Source organism: Drosophila nasuta, chromosome 3 (assembly GCF_023558535.2).
Source record: "Drosophila nasuta strain 15112-1781.00 chromosome 3, ASM2355853v1, whole genome shotgun sequence".
NCBI lineage: Eukaryota > Metazoa > Arthropoda > Insecta > Diptera > Drosophilidae > Drosophila > Drosophila nasuta.
The window spans coordinates 24,327,704-24,342,504 of NC_083457.1; the positions used below are offsets into that span (position 1 = coordinate 24,327,704).

The 14,801-nt window shown below is 37.6% G+C and overlaps 1 protein-coding gene across 6 annotated transcripts in view; it reads right to left on the bottom strand.

Moving 5' to 3' along the window:
- LOC132789468 (cyclic nucleotide-gated cation channel beta-3) overlaps positions 1-14,801 on the bottom strand; it is an 86,445-nt gene that overhangs the window by 61,463 nt on the left and 10,181 nt on the right. The window lies entirely within an intron of this gene.

Below are 14,801 nucleotides of genomic sequence, written 5' to 3' on the forward strand. Positions count from 1 at the left end.
TACAAAGCACTGCAATGACTTATGCATTCTAGATTATTCATTTCAGTTTTTTGCTTTCATTTTTTTTTATAAGTTTCTAGTTCTTATATTATGCACATTCCACGTTGTGTAATGCCAACAATGCGTACATCAAATAAGTATTTCAATTCAGCTACAGCTACATCTTCAGCAGCGAAACGCAACGAACAACATTCGTCGCTGGCCAAAAGCGTATACTTAAGGCTTGACAGACTAAGCTAATACCTGGCATTATCTTGATTGTATTTCTAGTGTTGTGTGCGAGTTGAAGCAATTTACTACACTTTGAAGAAATTCTTCTTGGAAAATTAGACTTAAGAGTATTTATAAGTGGACCTTTTTCATTTGTTTTATTAACTTATGTAATTCTTCCACTACATGAATAATATCTTACATTACAGCGGTAGTAAAAGAATTCTTTCATATTAACAATAATTGAATGCTATTCAACTCATTAATATTTCCAAATTTTATATTATAACTATGTTTATTCAATGTAATGCAAAGCTTTATATTTCTACCATATTTTATGCTTATATCTATCTATAGTTAATCTTTATATTAATTGGTATGTTTCACACCAAGTTTATTATATAATATTGCTCAACAATATATCTATAATAAGATGTCATGTCGCTATCAGAAAACTTTTTTAAAATATAGTAAAATAAATTCCTATTTTTAAATATATTTTTATGCCAGCACCGATAGGTCTAGCATGTTTAATACTCTAAGGTATATTTTTAATGTAGTTCTATATCAATATACCAAATATAGCATTTGGTATTTTTTAAGTATTTTAAGTCATATTAATTTGGTATTTTTTAAGAAATATATCGCACAGTTTTGTGTTTATCCAAAGGCTCTTATACTTTATATCCCAATTTATTACTATCACTTTTTCAACAATATAGACTTTAAATAAAATAAGTAAATAAAATAAAATTGTAACATGCATTCTTCAGTGAATGTTCGTGTTGAACACATGGTTAAGCTACCCGATTTGCATACAGTTCATAGTGGGTATAAAGTTGGTCTCTCTAGGTTCTTGCCCAGACTCCAGGCAACTGGCAACTTTTCCACATGAACAGAGTGAAAAGTTGAAATTGAGTTTTGTTAATGCAGACATACACACACACATATACACAGATAGAGAGAGAGGCGCACGCACGCAGACGCATACAAGCACAGTCGGAAAGAGACATATATACACTTGGGAACATTTTTGCGTGCGGCGATAACACAAAGGGAGCAAACCAGGAACTGGAGATGGAGATGGAGATGGAGAAGGAGGAGGAGATGGGGAATGAGGAGCAACATCGACGTATTTTCCATCGTAAAAGCCGAACAAACGTCGAGACGCCCTGCAGAAGTCCCAGTGGCAAAGTTTTTGGCGCAGTCAACAACAACATGGAAAGAGTAGGCAGAGGAGGAGGAAGAGGACCAAGGAGTTCGCCTGGTTGTTGACGACGTAAAATCTAAAGGCGCAGAAGTTGCCGTAAGCGAAGAGGTGCGTCAGACAGACACTTTTGACTAGAATGAAGGATGTAGTGAATCCTTCACTGCACACACAGAGAGAGTGGGGGAGGGAGTGAGAGAGACAATGCGGGCAGCATTTAAAATTTTAATGTCTTTGCAATAAAATTATTGACTCAACTCGGTTCGTTGACTTGGCCCAAGCTCAGCTAAACAACTCCCTCTCTCTCTCTGTCTCTCTCTCTCTCTTTCGTGCTACCAGCTGCTACTGTTTTATAGAGAACGAGGGCGGGGTTTTACAAACTATTCAGATGCTTTGGCAAATTGGCCAGGTTGAGCATGCTGCCTGGCTTGTTATACGTTTTAATTAATATTAAATTACAAATCAAGTGCATGCAGCTGAAAGCAATAGAAAGCGCACTTTAAGATACACACATAAACACACGCAAAGAGATACCCACTCTAGATTGAGATACAGCTAACCTAAAATAAATTTATGTGAAAGAAAATAATAAAACATTTGCGGGAGCGCCATTTGGAGTTGTTTTTGCTGTTGCCAAATAATTTGTATCATTAAAATTTTACGGGAATTTATGTTGCTGCTGCTGTTTCTGGCTGTGTTATCCTTGTTGTTGCTTTCCTTTTTTTTGGACACGTAAATTTCTATGCAAAGCTCGTTTGTTTCCTTTCATTTTGCCTTCCGCTTCTTTTTTTTTTTGCTGCTTTCGATCTTTTTTTATTTGTTCATCTCTTTTGACCAGCTGCCCGCACCCGCTGCCCGAAAAAGTAGGCAACAATTTTTGGCTCGCTCCTTGGCTCCTTTAGGATTTTATTTATTTATTTCCGGAAACGTGCTCTGGAGATTTTCTAAGCATACTTGAGAGCTGCCAGCCAAGAGCAACAGCAACAGCAACGTCCCAGTGCTTAGTTAACATACACACACATACACAAATATAAATACACGCACAAATGCAAACACACTTATACATAGCAACAATCAAACGCGTCCGCTTTTCATGTAGTTCATTAAGTTTTTCGCGTGTTCGTCCTAGAATACCCTGGCAACGCCAATGCTAAAGGGTATGCCAGAAGGTCGCAGTTCAGCGGCGATAGGCAATCAGAAAATTGTTGTCGGTAATTAACTTTCTTTTTTATGTTGAATTCATTAAAAATGAACAACTTTTGGGGCTTTGCAGCGCATCTTTTGATTTATCTTTTTGCTACGTTTCGAGCACATCTCTAGGTCGAGCACTTGATGATGAAACGTAACATTTGCTATCCTGTTGTCTCAATGCCAAAGAGTCCCAAAAGGCCAAAACATTCCCACCCCACTCCCACATCCTCCCCATCGACACTAAGCTGACTCGTTGCGTGTGTCCCAGGCGCCAATTGCCACGGCTGTTCAACGCTGTCCAAGTTCAGCATTGACCAGAGAGAAGAGCGGGAGAGAGATCCGAGAGCCGTGAGCCTCGACTCGACGCCTAATGAAAACACAATAAAAATTTTGCGCTATTCTGCTTTCCCAAGTGGCTGTGAAATTTTGATGACTTTGTCAGCTAACGGCAATTGCCAAAACTCATAGCCCAAATGGACACGCAGCTTCAGCTTTATCCGTGCCGCGTCCTGAGTATAAAAAGCCTCTTCAAGTGGGCTGACCCCGCCCTCTATCTCCCTCCCCAAGCACCACTCTAAGCACAGAATAGAGAGAGAGAAAGAGAGAACTGAAGAGAGATGTGAATTACACTCGAGTTTAGTTTACAGTAATTAAGTTCACAGTTCTTGAGCAAAAACAAATGCTTAAAACATTTTGAAGACACTTTCTTCCATCGTTATTGTGAAGTTGAAATTATGAATTGAGCAATTACGTATTAGGCTCATAGCATTTTGAGCAAGACCATAGATAGATCATCTTTATGCCTTGATGATGATGATGGCTGCGTCTTATTAAAACTGCTTAAGAAATTACGTCAAAGAAGAAGCTTTATGTGAAACTTTGTGCTTAAAAACAAAGATAAAAAGTGAGCTTAAATTTCTAATCGAAATGTGATTTGTCAATGGATATTTGACAAAATCAAATTATGTTAAATTCAAAAAATATAATGAGCAGGCTTAAATGCGATAATGATGATGATTGGTCCGACTTTTTATAAATAGTTAAAGAATCGAAATAATAAAGAAATAAAATAAAGTTAGATTCAAATTTTGAGCTATATGCGAGATGATGTATGAAAAGCCTACATAAATTTCATATTAAAATAAGCTCGGTTAATTTAGAAAAATTTGCTGGAATCAAATAGAGTTAATTTCAAACGAAATATATTTTTAAAAGGCCTAAATCCAATTAAATATGGGTTAATAAATAAACGAAAAAGTGTCAAAAAGCTTGCCCTGAAATACGATATAGGCATTATAATATTTCTTTGACCCAGCACCAAGTTACTGCTGCTATGAAAGGGACTTTTGGCGAGTCGGGAATAATAATTAGTGAAAGTTTTTTCTGGGGGCTTTAGCGCAAATGAGTGTTATTAAAGATGTTAGCAAAGTGCTTAACTAGTTATCAATTAAGCAAATTATAGCCACTGAATACGCCCACATTGATGGACTAGGCTGGTCAGAAGTTAATAGAACATGTCGATGGCCCATTTCCCATTTCTGCCAGCTTAAAATTCCATTGAAGGGGCAATTTGTTTGTTTGTTTGTGGTTTTCTCTCTCTCTTTCACAACTCTCTCTCCCGCTCTCGCTCTCTTGTTTTCTTTAGCTGTGTGTGTGTGTCTGTGTGTTGTCCCTTTGCGACCACAAAGCTGCCCTCAAACTGCTGCTGGATGTCCAAATTCCCACGTACTTATTTTGAAACTGACACGACGCATACTCAGAGGCGCAAATCTCATTTCCCTTGTGGCAACAGCATGCAGCCAAAAAAAAAAAAAAAAAAAAAAAGAATGAAGCAAACGAAAAATAAACCTTCATCATATATGTATATAGCATATTTTTGGGTTTTATTTTATACCCTGTAGTCATAAAAGACAAAATGCGCCGCATAAAGGGTAACATAAAGTTGAGCAAGTGTGGCGCCAAACGATGTCATAAAATAAATGCACTTTTATGGGATCGCAATGAATTCCCCAAACGTGATTAACACGCGCATCAAATTGCAATTACAGGGTATGCTGCAGGGTATACTCACTACATTTCTTCATCCAACCTTGCATTACAGCGTATATGCCGGTCTGGCATGCTCAGCGCAGTCGTATTTCTCACTCTTTTTTTCGTGATAACCCAATTTAATGGTCGCTGCTGTTGCTTACGTCACATTTTCGCACCTCGCACACAAGCTGCTTTCTGTGTCACACATACGCAAACACAAACAGACTCACACAGACGCACACACGTAAACACTGCCACAGCAATGACCAACAGCAACAACAAAGCATAACAAAACACGGTAACAGAGTAAAACACGCCAGGGACACCAGCAAAAAAAAACACACACAGAGAGAGAGAGAGCTGAAAGCGGGCGAAGCGAAGAGAAAATGGTAACAAAATTACATACATCAAAGGTGTTTTTTATGAATATGCGAGTCGCATGCCGCTTCAGCTTCAGCTTGATGTTGCTATTGCTGTTGTTGCTGTTGTTGCTGTTGTTGTTGCTGTTGCTGACCAATGGTCCATGTAATTTTTTGGCAAGCAGCCTCCATATCAGAGCAACGACCCTTTTTGGATTTGCGAGTGTGCTTTTGGCCTCTGTAAAGGGGGCAAGGGACTGGTCATGAAATATGCGCACATTTTGTATATGCGATTGCTTTTCCGTGTTGCCACCTAAAATCCACCCCGCCTCTGCTTCGCCTTCTCCTTCCACATGTGTGGCAAGCATAAATTTTATGATGAATGTGTGCGGGCCGCTGCTCAAATAAACTGAAGCCAAATATGCGGGCGTCGGTCTCTAGGTTTTGGCCCCAGTTTAAAGCGTAGCCCACAGATTGACATCATTAGGCAAGGGGTCAGTCAGTCTCGGTAGTAAGGTAGAAGGTTTCAGCCGCATTCGCCACTAAATCATGTTCACAAACAAAAACACGAGGAGAAGAAAAAACGACAACGAAACTGAAAACGAAAACTCAACTGAGCTGAACTGAAGTGTAGCGAGTAAATGAATGGCACACGTGGGAACAGCTCACATAGTTTTGATTTATGCATATACTCTGCTGCTGCTTTTCTGCTTTGGTGCTGCTGCTGCTTTAACTTAAAGCCTGTCGACAGCATAAGCTTGATGCGCCCCGAAAAAATACTGCTGCAAATATCTTAAGAAAATGCTGCAAGTGATGGCCATGGCCCAAAAAAAAAAAAGTTATCGCTCCCCACATTGCTCGTTTCTTTCTTTCTTTTGTGTGCGTAGTCTTGCATTGTTTGCACACAGTTATTGATGGCACTTCAATCAGCAGAAATAATAAATAAATGAGCCTAACGATACCGTTGATTCCCTTCCACTCTTCCCCCCAACATTTTCTTTGACCTGCCATCGCATGGCACAATTCCCTTTTGTATTGCTGCAAATAACTTTGCTTCTCTTGACCATGCTGACGCCAATGGCAATGGCAATGGCAATAGCGATGGCGATGGCGATGGCGTGTGTGTAAGCAGCGTTAAGTCTATTATTTTATCGAGTATCATGCGAAATGGTCTCACATGGAGTTCCCTTTCATAGTGAAAGCAAAGCGAAGTCAAAGCAGGTAATTTATTGTGGTGATAAGTGTGATAAGTCTTACAAATATTAGTATTTAAAAGTTATTCATAAAATTAAATTCAGAAGAAAATAAAATGAATATACAAATATTTGACTATATGTATTTCATAAAATTGAATTTAATTCACACCAAATAAATTAACAAATATTTTTGATTGTAATTCATAAAATTAAATACAATGAGAAATATTTTTAAGCTATGCATAAAATAAAATAAAAATTACAAATATTACTGAATAAAAGTTAAAAGTTACTTTTAAGCACTGTATCTACGACATAATAAAATTGTAGTTCATACTATATTATAATATTTTCACGTTTTTTTTAATTTTAATTTATATTGAACTAATCAAATATGACGTCTACTTTTTCTTATGACTGCTTTTCTTAATATCGACTGCTCTTTACTAACTAAAAATGAATTTAACAGATCTATTGCATTTCACCTAAGCTATAAATACAATAATAAAATAGAAACTAAGTATTTATATCGAATTTTATCCCCTATTAGTAAAATATTACATGATTTCTTAAACAATATATAAACTATAATTATTAGTTTACAACGATCTTTAAATTATTAAATAAGACAATATAAAATATATATAATATTTTAAATATAATTTGCTCCATTTCGATAGAGAATTTACAGTTCGTTGTGTGCACACGCGTTGACAATTTGTTTCTTCTTGTAGTATTTCGTGGCAGCGCCTTCATTTGTTTGTGCATGTTGTGCGTGACGTATACGCAGTGTGTGCTATATTTTTACATGTCCGCCGGGCAACAGCAGCAGCAGTAGCAAAAAACGGCAACAGCAGCAGCATCAGCAGCAACTTGGTCGCCGCTGCAGCTGACAGGAAGCAGTATGTCGCTGACGATGAGAATGACGATGACGACGACGACGACGACGACGACGGCGACGGTGGCCCAGCTATATAGGCGAGCTGTCACGGATATCAGTGGGTTTATTTAGCGCGCCACACAGCAGGCAGGCGCCAGTTGCAAAGTCGTCATTCTCATTCGCATTCGCATTCGTATTCTCATTCTATGCCCCACTCTTCACCCGCAGTCGCAGTCTCCGTCTCCGACTCAGTCGCAGTTACAGTCCCACATTTTCTTCACAAAGGGCATGTGTAAACAGTTGCTTTTTCTTTGGGGCTGCACATAAACATTTGCCTAGCCGATTGTTGTTGTTCGTGTTGTCGTCACAATTTGCAGATGTTGTTGTCCATGGGCTTACAAGTTTCTTATTGCATTACACACACACACAAAAACAATCACACTCACACAAACACAGCTCGCAAATTAACATTTTGCATGGAATAAAATTGCGTTACGCATACGCCCCGTGTCCCTCCACCCCGTCCGTTCGGCTGCTGTCATTAAGTAATCTGCTGCCTGCTTCGCTGTGGCTGAATGTGCAGCTGTTGCTGCCACCTGTAAAATGCATTAATCAACTCGTCCGGCAATTTACTCTCTCAGCTTAATTTAAACGCCGTCGCAAACAGAAATATGCAAAAATTGCAAATGATATTGACATTCTATATACAGCAGATATATACATATATACTGACTGTGCTTACATTATAAATATGTATACAAGTTATTGGTATAAATACTTCATTATTTATGCATACATACGAGACATACACTGCAGTTCATTTTTGGCTTGCTTTAAGCACCATCGAAGCCTTACAGCCGGAGATATTATTATATTTTAATGTGCAAAAAAAAGATGCATTAATTAAATACATTATCGAACGCATTACCAAAATGATATGCATCTTGTATGCGCTTTATCGGGCATAAACTGTTATTAACCACAGCAACTTTATATTAATTATTTCAAGTCATTGATTCCCACTTTGCTGATGAGCTGCAACTCGAACTCAACATCATCAACTCAATGTATCTTATCGCATCTGTATTCTTACTCATTTAGCATTTAGCGTAGAAGGGTATTATAACTGTGTGAAGGAAATGAATGTAACAGGCAGAAAAAGGCATCTCCCTATAAACTATATATATTCTTGATCAGAACCAACATCCGAGACAATATAACCATGTCCGCCTGTTCTTTCTCCCCTTCGAATCGAAGACCCAGCATAATGTTGAAGCTAGAGTCTCGAATTTGAGTAGAGACAATAATAACTACAGTATTTTTTTCCTGAAAATTTGGTTATGTTGAATATAGTACTTTATCGATATTCCTTTGGTATATTTTAGTATTTTTCAATGTATTATTTGGTATATTTTAAGAATAATACCATACTAGTTTGTCGTATTTTTATGGTCTATTTTATTAACAATACCGCACTGTCTTGTCTTCTTTATTTTTATTTGTGCAGTATATTACTTGGTATATTTTAAGAGTAATACCGCACTGCTTTTATTAAAATAAGTAGGTGGTATTTCATAGTCGAGCACACTCTTCAGTAGCTTTCTTACTTGTTACTCTTCACAATTGGAAAAGCATATTTTTCTGGCATTTTTATATCGGTTTTTATTGTGTTGTCATCCTTCCTGCCCGACAAATGAAAAGACGACGGCTGCTCTTTTAAATATGAATTTTAGACATGTGAATTGACTTGGTATGTGCTGCTATGCCCCATCCCCTTCCCCTCTCTCATCCACCTTGCTGCTGTCGGTTTTTTAAAAAAGTTTATGACACTTTGCCGTTTGGCATTCTCATGCAAATATGAATTACAAAACGCATTTCAACTGACAGGCAAACCAAACAGGAGAGAGGTGTAAGGAAGAGGAAGAGAGGAAGGTAGAAGTAGAGGGAGAGGAAGAGCAGGCTGAGGCTACGTGTGTAGTGTGATTCTGACGAGGGCAGGTCAAGTTTTTCGTTTTGCTTCTGGCTGCCAATCACAGCTGTATCTCTCAGTTGCCATCTAAACATGTGAGAGTGTGTGTGTGCGAGAGTGTATGTGTGTTTGTGTGTGTGTTTCACTTTTATGCGCTCCGTCGCATTGCACATAAAACATTTTTATTGCTCATTTAGATATTTATGCGGCGTTTTATTATAATGAAAATTGTGCGTATGCGTGCGGTTTTTATTGTGATTGCAGTGGACCCAAGCGACTGGCAGGCAGGCAGGCAGCTGCCTGGAGAGTCCTTCTTCGTATCCACGCTTATCTGCATCTGAAGCGTGACCAACTTTTAAGCGCACGTGTTTTGATTGCTCTCGAGCACAGCGACAAACGACAACGACTTCGACATCGACACCAACAGCGACACCGACACCGACACCGATGCCAAAGTTCAATTTTACGCAGCTTTACGCTTTCTGCTTTTGCTTTTGCATTTTATGTACCTAACACACACACACCCACACACTTGCACAGTCTCTCACACACGCACACTCTTATAGCCGCAACAAACAGCCATTGAAAATGTCAAATGTGACGCGTTAAGTGCCCGCAAATGTAGGCAACGTTTTTTTTTTCGTTTACGTTCATTCGTCCGCCATCATTATTTTCATTTTTATTTCGCCATTTTGCGGCTTTTTAATTATGATCCCATCGAAGCCATAAAAGATTTAATACAGTTTTTCGCTTTGAAGTGGCCACCGCATCCACATCCACATCCACATCCAATGCATCAGCTAATCGATCCATACACACACACACTCACACATTTTATATGCCGCCTACAAAATCCGTCAGCAAATCCATCATTAGGATTGCGTAGGTGTTTTTCGGCTGTGTGTGTGTGGTTTGCATTTTGTTTGCAATACAATTCAATTATGAGTGCCGCATTTAATGCACTAATTATTAAACAAACAGCAAAAAGCATTGGCTCAAATGTTTAGAGAATGCAGGCAACAAAAAACAAATGCTAGCCGCAACAATAATAATTACAAACCAATTAAAAACATATTTACATATTATCATTAGCATTAAAAATACACCCACATAAATATATTTGAAAATTTAAATGATACTCTGACATTATGCAGACTTCTCTCTCTATATACTATATATAATGCAGATATACTATAATGTATGCTAATGTGTTTGTGCGCGGCGTTGACGCAGACCTTTAAATGCGCTGACAAACATTTTGTGGCGACGGCGTCGCGTCGCCTGCCCTTGATTGACAGCAATCTGTCAATGGCAGACACACTCGCATACACTATACAAACACACACACACACACGCATGTGTGTGTACTCAATCACACACAACATCCACGCAAAATACACACAAGTAATTTTGCGTTAAATTACATTTTCGTCTCTGTTCTTTTTTTTTAATGTAATTTGCATTAAATGCGTCAAAAGAATATTGAAATAAGTGGTTCAGTTGATGCAGATCTTTTAGTTCAATTAAAATATCTTGCATTCAAATTATTGATTGAGTATTGAAATTAAATTTGTGAAACATTAAACTACAACAAAACTTTCCCTTTGTATCAAAATTAAATTATGTTTTATCTTAATCAACGAAATGCATTTTTCTTCAAGCAAGGAGCTTCTAAAATATATGTTCAACGATGAACTTAATTAATATGAATATTAGTTTAGTCAAAATGCTTCTAGTTTATTGGGCAATTATTCAAATTTAATTTATGTAGCATAAGGCTACAATTTCATTAGTTCAATTTAATACAGACAATTAATTAGGCCATAAATTTCTACCTTTGCGCTAAAAATCAAATATCTTTAATGAATTTTGTGAATTTTTTAAAAATAAGCCGAAAATCTTCATCCTTCATCAATGAAATTTGTATATATGTATTTTCTTTAAGCAAATAATATTTTGTAAATTATTTAAATGAAATTTATGTCGTAGTTGATTTAGATTAATTTAGACCTCATTCACCGAATTTATCTCTTAAATTGGCTAAACTTGTGGCAAAATGAAATTATACTTAAAGTAAATCAATGAAATTAATGAATATTTCTTTACACCAAGTCAAGTAATAAAATATAATTTATGTATCATTCGACTACTGTGCGAGCAATTAATTTCTATTTACTTAAACCTAATTAAACCACAAATCTCAACCATGAGGACAAAATTAATGAGTGTTTCCTTAAGCAAAAGTCTTTGTAATATATTTAAGCAAACATTAAAATTAGACTTATGTATAAGCAAGACGTAAATCAACTTAAAACAAATTTCAAGACCATGTGCCAACTTTGTCTGAAAATTAAATTAAACTTGAAATGGGTGAATGAAATCTTCTTCAAATATCAAGAATTCACATGAAATTTATGCATCATTAAATTACAATAGGAATAGTTAATCCACCTAAAACAAATTCGACCACAAAACTGTTCTCCTTTAATTGCCTTTGTGCCAATATTAAATTACGCTTCAATAAACTGCACATACAACATAATTATAGATAAGAAATCAAATCAAAAGTGAGAGGCAGTCAATTTTAACCTGTGCGTAAGTGAAAATAAAAGAGAAGATGCCCGAGTTTCTGCTTTGAAGGTGTTTACCCAAAAAAAAAAAGAAAGTTTTCCAGCAATTTTCCTCCGAAGTGAGTCGAAGCTAAGCTAACAAGTGCCTCACTTTGTGCTTAAGCTTGAGTATAGGATTGGGTTAATATTTGCAAATGAAAGTGTATGGAAATTGTGCTGCTCTAATCGAGCTTAAATAGTTCTGTGCTGAGTTCAATTGCAACAATTTCAAAGAGCGAAACGAGACAGAGAAGTGGCAAATGCAGCTTTCGAGCTGTGTAATACCATCAATGCAACAGCAGCAGCAGCAATTGCAATTGCAATCGACGTCGGCATTCTAATTGCACCGAAATGTGTCTCCAGAAATGTTGCAGCATTTTGCACCTGTTACGTGTTGCAGCTGCACACACACACACATGCTCGACATGTTTGCTCACGTCATCAACTGTCTGTCAAACATGTTATGGAAGTGTGCGAGTGTGTGCAAGTGTCTCTCTCTCTCTCTCTCTCTCTCTCTTGTGACGCAACCCGCAACGCGCCTATTAAATGCCAATTGCAGCTGCACAGACACACACACACACACACACACGGGCAAATTAGGTAATGGCCAAGGGCGAGAGAGATAAGAGTGGGAATGCAGCTGCAGTTGGGGACACTGCATAACAGCAACTGAGGGCAATGCAAATTTTCTCGAGCCTGTGACTGCGTTTCTATATGTGTGTGTGTGTGTGTGTGTGTGTGTGTGTGTGTGTGTGCTCACCCTGCTCTATTAGACTGATTCAGTTCAGTTGGCTTGGCCAGTTGACATGGCCAGAACAGCAACTGCTAATGCGGCCACTGGGCAGCAGTCGAGACTCGCCTCCCTCTCCTCTTCTATTCTCCCCTTTCCTCCTTCTTCTCACTGTTCTCCCACTCATAGTTTGCTGTGCCTCTTGTGTATATAGTTTTGTTGATTTTGCCCTTTGGCTGACACAGAACGCTGTTGACTTTGCATATTAAAACAAAATGAATGCAGACAAACAGCAACAACAACAATAACAACAACAACAACAACAGCAACGACAACAACAATGCGTGACCTTAGCGAAAGTGTAGCAGTACAATAGTGGGAGGCTCTACTGTACCGAGAGGCAACGTTTTTTAATTTGTGATTTGCCGTCTCGCTTGTGCTTAGTTTTAATTAATTATATACGGTTTGTTTGGCAAATTAAAAACTGTTGACTCTGGCACAAAATGCGGCAACAAAATGTGGCAACGTGGCAGGCAATCTAACTGTGTGGCAACGTCTTTCAGCTACCTCCCAGTCAGCCACAACACTTGACGCTTTCAATTAGCAGCACGACAAACAGCAGCAAAACACAAATACAAACATACGCAGCTTTATATACATATAATATATATTCTGTCGCACAGCTATTTCAAAGTTCACAGCTGTATATATAAATATATATGTATATATATGAGGGGGGAAGGCAGGTTTCCGTCATTTATAAAGACCAAATGTCTGCAACATCGTTTGCGTTTCATTTGCCTTTGTAAGCAGCTTAATACGCAAATGGAAAACTGACGAAAAACTCTTAAATAACTGCGAGTGTGTGTGTGTGTCTGCTGTCAAGTGCGACATGCAATAAGAATTAGCGGCAAGCTGAAGCTTCAAAAGAATGTCACAGTTTCTGCTGCTGATGCCATTGCTGTTGCTGTTGCTGTTGCTGTTGATGTTGCTGTTGCCATTGATTGACACGCAATACGAGCACGTTGCCGAAATGTGGCTTCAAATGGAAAATCCAGTTGGACACAGTCTCTGCTGCGATGCTAATTGGAGCACGTATATAGGGGACAAAGGACAGAAGGGCACGTGAGCAGACAGAGCGAAGGATATAGAGAGACAGTGTGTAAGCGAGACAGAGGCAGACAGAGTCCTGCGAGCACGAAACGAAGAAATGCACTTAATTGGACCCAGCGAAGTGCGTTCGTCGCGGTTGCTATATGATTAATTAGTGACTGCAAGGCGCAAGCTGCAAATCGAAATAGCGAGAGAGACCGATAAATAGAGAGACAGAAAGAGAGAGAGCAAAAGAGAAGACGCGATAACTTGGCTGGCAGCCAAATAATGATGCGTGATTCAATTGCATTTTGCTCAATGCGCTAATGACCCCAAAAAGTATGCTATAGAAATTGTTTCTCCCTGCATTTATTGCGTAATTACGCAACTTTTGGCCAAGACAATTAGCAAAGCGAATCGATTTGTGTCTTACAACATTAGAATATTAATTAAGTTACAGATAATAAAATTAATCAAATACATTTCTTACTCAAAGTCTTATCATACAATCTTATCTCTTTCATTAAAGTACTACTTAATATACACTTCTAATTAAATAATAAGTTTATAAGTTTATTATAGCTTATTCCGATGACAATTCAATTTAAATTCGGTTCATTTCAATTTCTTGCGCACTCCTGATTTTATCGATATTACTTTTTTACAGCTTAATTATCGATATTTTTCTTTTATCATCGATTTCCTCAGAAATAAATGTTCCCACTATTTAGATATTTTTGTTTTCTATCGCTTGGCAAGTAGTCTTTACATTTAAGTTCTTCTGTTATCATTATATGTAAACTCTTTCATTAAAGTATTTAATAGTTAATATACTAATAATTCTAATTAATAAAATATACAAATTATTCTATAATTCTATTCACCATACCTTTTCTTTTTCACTTACATATATGACTTTCCTTATTTGTTATACTCAGAATTATTTCCGCTTTGAATTACTTTCGTATTCTCTTAGACAAAAGTCTTTAGCTAAAATAGATATGTGTCAGCTGAACTATTAATTTGCCTCGGCCATTGCGAAAGTTTTTCAAGTTCAAGCCTTCAACGCAACTCGAACTTTGCTTTGCTCTCGCTCGCAATTAGCATTTTCTGTCTGGCTTTTTCTGCGTGCTGTGCATGATTTAACATGGCTAACGTAGTTCAACATTTCCCAGCTTTGGCGTTTTGTCCAACTCCCCCTTTTGGCATTTGCTCTAGCCTAATTAGCTCTGGAAATGTAAACTTCTTAAGCTGCAGTTAAGAGGCATAAAAAACTCATGCGCGTCATCTTAAATTCATAATTTCAATTTCAAATTGTTATTACAGC